This window comes from Jatropha curcas, chromosome 1, assembly GCF_041381405.1.
Source record: "Jatropha curcas cultivar XTBG-Jc1 chromosome 1, XTBG_Jcur_1.0, whole genome shotgun sequence".
NCBI classification, from domain to species: Eukaryota; Viridiplantae; Streptophyta; class Magnoliopsida; order Malpighiales; family Euphorbiaceae; genus Jatropha; species Jatropha curcas.
The window spans coordinates 8,183,681-8,191,462 of record NC_143151.1 but is presented as its reverse complement, the minus strand read 5'-3'; the positions used below and the strand labels follow the sequence as shown (position 1 = coordinate 8,191,462).

At 39.6% G+C, this 7,782-nt stretch overlaps 1 non-coding gene across 1 annotated transcript; it reads left to right on the top strand.

The window, feature by feature from the left end:
- Nucleotides 1-296: 296 nt before the first annotated feature.
- Nucleotides 297-403, top strand: LOC149498934 (small nucleolar RNA R71). Its single transcript, XR_016319228.1, has one exon. It is a non-coding gene; the product is annotated as a small nucleolar RNA R71 (small nucleolar RNA).
- The last annotated feature ends 7,379 nt before the right edge of the window (nucleotides 404-7,782 follow it).

Below are 7,782 nucleotides of genomic sequence, written 5' to 3'. Positions count from 1 at the left end.
TATCACAAACTTGCATAATAGAATTCACAAGATTAGTAGTTAACATGTCCAATTTTCTTACCATGTTATCCACCTTCGCATTAAGTGCTGTAATGGTGTCTATTTCATAGACTCCTGCGGTTCTTTTCCTTTCGAAATTGTTTTAGTAATGGCTGTTGCTTGCCATCTCCTCTATTAACTCATATGCTTCATCAATACCCTTTTTCTTAAAGGATCCACCTGCAGCTGCATCTAAAGTGATTTTGATATTAGGAGATAATGCATTATAAAAAGTTTGTACCTGTAGACACTTAGGCAAACTGTGATGTGGGCACTTTCTCAACAAGTCCTTGAATCTTTCCCAAGCTTCATACAGGCTCTCTTGATCATGATGAGCAAATGTCATTATCTCATTGCGCAGCTTGGTGGTTTTTGAGGATGGAAAGAATTTTGCTAGAAACTTTTGAGCTAATTCGTCCCTTGTTGTGAAAATTCCAGCGGGACATGATTGTAACCAGGATCTCGCTTTATCCCTAAGAGCGAAAGGGAAAAGTCTCAGCTTGATTGCGTCTTCAGAAACACCATTCTGTTTGAAAGTATCACAAATTTCCAGAAAATTTGTGATATGGGCATTAGGATCTTCACTAGGCAAACCCCCATATTGGATCGAGGTGGAAAGCATTTGGATAATTGCGGGCTTAATCTCAAAATTATTAGCTTCCACCATAGGTCTTGTAATACTTGAGGTTGTCCCATTCAGATTAGGTGTTGTGTAATCTCGCAAGGTACGGACCGGATGTTGAAGTGGAGGTCCGATTACGTTTTCGTTTTCGTTTTCATTTTCGTTGGCCATGTCTACTTTTTGTTCGGGTTTTATTCCTTGTGCTCTTCTTGCAGCGTTATGCCTACGAAAAGTTCTTTCAATTTCTGGATCAAAGATTAGAGGTTCAGTCTTCCTTGATCTTCTTTGCATAAAACACCTGAAATAATTCTTAAAAGAAAGTTAAATAAAAATAAAGAATGTCTAAATTAACGATAGGGTAATTCGTATTGATATTGATAATGCCAATCCCCGGCAACGGTGCCAAAAACTTGACAGTGATTTTCACAAGTGTAAGAAATCGCAACAAGTAATATAGAGTAAGAGAGTATCGTATCCACAGGGATTGTATATCAAGTACCAAAATTATGTTAACCTATTATTATTTAAACGATAATAAGAGAGAATTGCTATAAGGAAAATAAGTTTGAAAGTAAAAACAGAAAGAGATCAAGCATAAAGTTTAGGTGAAAAGAAATCAGGGATTTAAACTACTAGGGAATCTGATTTCACTTAATTCTATCCAACTTATTCTATTAGTTCATTAATCAATTTTAATTGTTCAAGTAGGAGAAACAACCCAAGAATTACTAACAAGCTCTCCCGATTTATTGTTAGTTATTCTAATCTAGTCTAATTACCTATCTTCCAATAGTGAAATCAAACATAAATTAGATCTTTGAGTTTTGTGGTTGTTTTGCGAGTTCATAACCTAAGATCATTAACTTATGAAAACCCCCCTTGAGTCAAACCATATAGCTTCCGCGTCAAGTTATTATTCTCAAGTAATTTATTATCTTTTTCATATCAAAATCCCTTCTCCCGATAGCGATTATTGAAATAATTCAATCCAGGTGAAAAATTCTGCCTGGAAGCTTTAAGCACAATAATAAATTATAACAAGAACAATGAAAAACAAATCTAATATTATAAATTGGAATTGAATTAAGTTACATCAAATCCCTAGTATAAGAGTTTAGCTGGACATAGTAATTAAATAAAACTCAGTCATACTTGAATCAATCATCATACTTAGTGATAACAATGAAAAGAAAAACAAGATGAAGAGTTTAGAGATAAAAACTAGATCACAGCTATGTGGATGGCTTCCTTGAATCTTGGCACAAATCTTGGATGCTTGAAGTCTTTTGAGAGAGAGAGAATTATGTAGAAAATAGCCCAAAAACGAGATATACAACAATGAAAAGTTCCCCTCTTTATATAGAGCTCCTGAAGGCAAATCTGACTCCGTTTAGGAAATAGAATCCTTATTTAGTGCAAAATCCTCTATAGGAGATCATGACTGTTTAGGCCTTGGATTTCTTCTTAATTGAGACTCCTTTCTCTTCCAGAATAGGTCTTGTTGACGCGTGATTTTATGCCTCCACCTGACCCGATGATGATATGAGGACAAAGGATAAGGTTTCACAATAAACTAGAAGTGTTTGAACCAAAAATTGAATCAAATCGCCCAAAGGAGCTTGACCCGTGTTAGGGCTGCGTCACGCAGCTAGTACCTGCGTGACGGCACTCTTAGCTGCGTCACGCAGCTAGTACCTGCGTGACGGCACTCTTAGCTGCGTCACGCAGCTCTAACAGGACTGACACCTCTGGCGCGCGCCCGTGCAACGGCCTGCACTGTTTGTATGGATATGCGGCAACTGTACGAAAAGTAAGTCGCGTCACGCAGGTTTATGGGTGCGTCACGCAGCTTCTACCCGCGTGACGCGACTGCTCTGTTGCCCTAGCCATATAAATACAACATTTTACAGCAAAAACGAGACTTTTTGCACTTTTGACACTTTGCTCTCATTTTCCTCTAAGAAATACAACTTGCTAAGTTTAGGTATCTAAAAAATGACTAAAGCTCTTTCTCAAGAACTCCACTGAGTAAACTTGAGGTAGATCAAGTCATAGATATTTAGATTTAAGATCAAAGAAAGATAATACAAAAACATAAAAAGGAGGAAAAGAGAGGAAAACAATTTTATTTTCGTGAAAGAACTTGGTGATTGCGCTCGTGGGATTGTGAAACATTATCTCTAAATCAATATCAGCGTATGCAATCCTCAAATCTGAGGGCTAGGTAACGATTCTAACTTTTCTTTTTCGTTTTTAGTATTCTATCTCTTAAAATCTCATTTTCACATTGTTCGGTTGAATTGTTATTGATAAAACGCAAGTTTGCCCATTGTTGAACTCTTTTGGGTTGGTTTTAATCACTTTAAACAAAAGAACACGAAAAAAAAGGAAGGTTTGAAAGGTAGTTGCGGACCAGAGCAGCCGCGTCACGTAGCTACTACCTGCGTGACGCGACTGTTCGTGTCCAAAATCCTTTATTTTGGGTTAGACCACCTGCGTGACGCAGCTGTTCGCGTACTCAGTTTTTATTTTGTTTTATACTCTGTTTAGTGTTTCATTGTAAATAAATAATCAATATGTCTGAGTGTTTTAAATAAACTATGAACAGCTCTGCCACGTAGCTAGAAGTTCCGTCACGCCACTGTTCTTCATAGAACAGCTGCGTGACGCGACTGTTCTAGTCTACAGGATCATAACTAGAGTTCCGTCACGCGACTGTTCTTCATAGAACAGCTGCGTGACGCAACTGTTGTAAGTTCCAGAATACGTGACAAGAGTTGCGTCACGCGCCTATTCTTCGTAGGACAGCTGCGTGACGCAACTGTCTCCCAGTTTTAATTTACTTTTGTTATTTTATTTTAATTCCACGTCATTAAGTAGATTTTAATCCTAATCCAGGAAATGATCAATTATGGGCAAATTAAGTTTTAATCAAGCAAAGTCCATTAATTATTGATGATTATGAGATTTTTAAGATTTTATTTCTTATCGTTTGTTATTAATTACATTACTAAACTCGGTTTGTAGCCCGCCTTTAACCATAAGGCAAGAGCGGGTCTTTTACTTTATTTGATATGTGTTATGGATGGATGATGGATGATATGATTTATCTGTGATGAATGCAATGAATGAATCTAATTGGGACGGCTAATTAATTTTCCACATAGGAACTCGGTTCGATTTATTCGGGTTGGGTTTAAACAATTCGTCTTTTTCTAAAATAAAATCAAATTAGAAATCGTAGGTTAAAAGAGGCCGGTTTTCTGGGCGTCGGCTTCCAACGGGCCGACGTACCTAATTCCCTTACTTAGAATCTCATTAGTTCATTTGACCAGTTTTTTTTTTTTTTTAAATAAAAGGCCTTGAATAAAATGGGTTAAAATGGAGTCACTTTTACGAAATAAAAAATGGAAACGGTCTCATTGCCGAAAAAATGGGTGGCGACTAAAAATGATTTATAAGACCGATTTATCGGCATCGCATATCCAAAAAAGGTTTTTATCACCGCTTCTCCAGAATAAATACACATCAAAACAATAGACCTATGATTTTCTCCGGGGGGAAAACAATTTGGCGACTTCACTGGGGATTTTGCACCCACTAATCCCCGGTTGTTTTTAATAAATAATCTAGTGGTTGTAATTAGGAATTGACTCTAAAGCCTACGATCTTCTGAATAAAATTGAATAGAAAGCCGATGGAAAATTATTAATCGTCTGTATGTGTTTAATTGCTTACATGTTCTTTCTAGGATTTTTGCATTCATTCGCATTTTTCTCTCTTCTCACCTCATTCTACCCGTATCACCCTTCGGTACTGGTGTTAAGTTTGACGGTGGATCTAGCCTAGACCATGCGATTTAGGTGCATCCATCCGAGAATTAACATTACTACCAACCGCAAGCCTAGTACCTTAAAGGTGCGTCAAAAGGAGTAGGCCCAACAAAGCCTGAATCCTGTTTTCGGAACCCAGACTTTGTTCAGCCCAATGAGACCGAAGCCCATGCACATAGTTCAAAGCCTTAGTTACTTCCCCTAAGGTGCACCCGATTCTGTTTGCTGTTGATATGCCACATTCATTTCCGAGAGTTTATATCGTCAATCTCAAAACCTCCTGTTGGTTGTCAAGATTAGACCAATTCCTAGGAAACAGATGTCAGAATTTATACCAACGGAATCCGTGTGTGGGAGGAATAAGGTTGGAAGGCATGCATTTCCCAACTCCCGCTCCCCTGTATGTTATAAACTGTACATATGTTGTGACATTCATGCACCATGTAACGTTTTTCTTTTTCAGCCATGCATTAATAAGAGCTAATGTCCGGCATGGACATTTGACTTTGACTTTGAGACTGGATTTCAAATTCGTTTTGAATAATATTATGCAATCGCTTATAGTAAATCAAAACCCGAAAGAAAAGGGAGATATAAGGGGGTTGCGATTTAATTGTGCTTCTACATTCCTCGCATTATCTGAAAATAAGTGAGAGATCAGAAAATTTGTAACAGAATAAAATGAAAATCCTGCTTGGGGCCATATGTTCCAAGGCAAAAGTAAGGATACAAAATAAAATACGTAAAAAAAAATATAATAATAATAACAAAATAATAAAATCCTGCTCGGAGATTCTTTCACTCCGAGGCAAAAGTTAGGGATTTGAGAGAAAATAGTCGATCGCAAATCCAAAAGGAACGGTCGACGACAGATAATGCCCGAAATGTTTAAATACAAAATGAGTTATTGTCATATTATTCACACCGAATTTTTGGTCCAGTCGTTGGAATCGAGATCTTATTTCCATGCTGGCTTTAGCACATTAGAAAGACATTTCTCATCCTATGTGCCTCCATTTTCTCATGCATACATACAGGACCCTCTTTAACTCAGACATTTTTTGTCAGAATTGATCCTTCCCAAGACACTACTTCGAGAGCTTGGAACCGACATCCTGGTCAGCGTCTAATCAGAACATCCCCAATCCCCGAGTTCATCCCGGTCAGTTCAGTAAACTATCCAAGTTCATCAGATTCAGAGCCCGACTCAAATTCAGTAGAAATGGTGGATAACACGGAAAATGAGACCGGATTTTCTGAGACTCAGATAAGAACCATTGCTCAGATTGTGGCTGTGGCTCTTGCCCAAGATAGGGCCCAAAACCAAAATACTCCCCCTTCAAGCAGCCAGCCTGTGGTTGAAGAGAGACAAGTACCCGACCCTGTGTCAGAAAACCAAGCTTCTGTGGGAAACACTGTCCAAGTCGAGAATGATGTGCTCAAACAACTTGCCGATCTGAAAGAAAGATTTGACAAAATGGCGGCAGTAAAGGAGAAAGACCCGGTCACCAACTTTCACATAACCGAGTATGTTTTGCACCCGACCAGTTCGGCCTCATTCAAGACTTTCAAGCATTCTATATTTGAAGGAGATAATGATCCTTGTTCTCACTTGTCTGAATTTCTCCGAGTGTCCCAAATGAACCGGTACAACGAGGAAGATGTTTTGCGAGCATTCCCGCAAACACTACACAAGGATTATAAGCGATGGTATGACGGTTTAGATGAGGAGGTTCAGAAGAATTGGATCAAACTGCAGACAGCTTTTCTCAAACATTTCAAGACTGAAGAGAGTGATGAGTTCAGTCTGCGTGATCTGGAGAGTTTAAGACAGGGGAAGGATGAAAGCTTTTCCGACTACTATAGGAGATGGAGAACTAAGTTGTATAGAGTTCAGACAAGGCCAAAGGACAAAGAGTTGATCAGAATCTTTAGCAGGAGCCTACTGCCCTTCTTCAAGGAAAGGATGTTGACTCAGCCTCTCACCGATTTTTCTTTGGTTCAAAGTGCTGGTTTAAACATCGAGGAACTGTACAAGGAAGAAAAGAAGAAGAACAGAGGGTTTGGTAACTACCGGACTTCTTATGGTGACAGAGGTGCTGGAGGCAGTAATCAGAATCAGCTGGGAAACAACAACGCCATAGTGGGGGCAGTCAATGGAAGAGGCAGAAGAGAGTTCACTGATTTAGGAAGACCCTTGAGCACGGTGCTGAGATCATGCATCAAGAATGGAGTGTTGTCAAAGCTACCGGTCGACCCGACTAAACCAATTCGAGGGAGGTATATGGACAGCAATTGCGATTATCATCAGTGCAAGGGACATTCAACGGATGAATGTTTTAAATTGAGGCACGATATTCAAGACCTGATCGACAGTGGGAAGATTACTAAGCCCTCGGACAAGAGCAAACCCAGCACCAAGAACAATCCGCTTCCCCAATATCAGTATAATTATCCGCCTCGTAAGTCTCAGTCGGGCGGATCGGTCAATGTGATTGGGAGCGGGTTACCAGAAGAGGTAGTATTAGCTGAAGCAGAATGGGAAGAGCGGATGTGCGCTATGTTAAACATATGGGATGACTATAGTAGTGATGAGGAAGAAAAGGTGCCAGTGAAGATTGAAATCGAGAAAAGTATCACTATGAAAGTAGGTGATGTACCAGAGGATGAAGATGAACAGCTCCAGCTGGCCATTCAGAAGAGCTTAGCTGACCAAGAGGAACAATGGTACTACAGCAGTGAAGAAGAAGTGAATGAAGTAGGTGTTCAGAGCTTGACCCGTAGTGGGCGAGTGTACAATCCCGAGAGCAGTATGCAGGCTAAGGGAAAAGAGATTGCTGTTGATGGAGCGAAGAAGAGAATGACAAAGAAAGGCAGAGAGGAGCCGAAAGAAAAGAAGAATGAGGAAGAGGTAGTGAAAGGGCAAAAGAAGGCTGTCGAAGTTGGAGAAAGCAATCAGAACAAAACACCTAGTGGGGTGACCGCCAGTTCGGTGCTGAGTCAATTGCAAAGAACCAGAGCAGACATTTCAATATGGGATTTGCTAATAGCATCTAAGGAGCATAGAGAAGCCTTGCTTGAAGCCATGACTTTCGTCAGAGTGCCAGCTCGAATCCAGAGTGTTGATATGATCAACGTGCTACAGCGTAGAATCGGTGAAGTTACCTTCTTTGACTAAGACCTTCCACCAGAAGGAAGAAACCACTGCAAGCCATTGTACATTCAAATTGTCGTCAATGGATGAGATACCAGGAATGTAATGATTGATAACGGATCCGCACTGTGTGT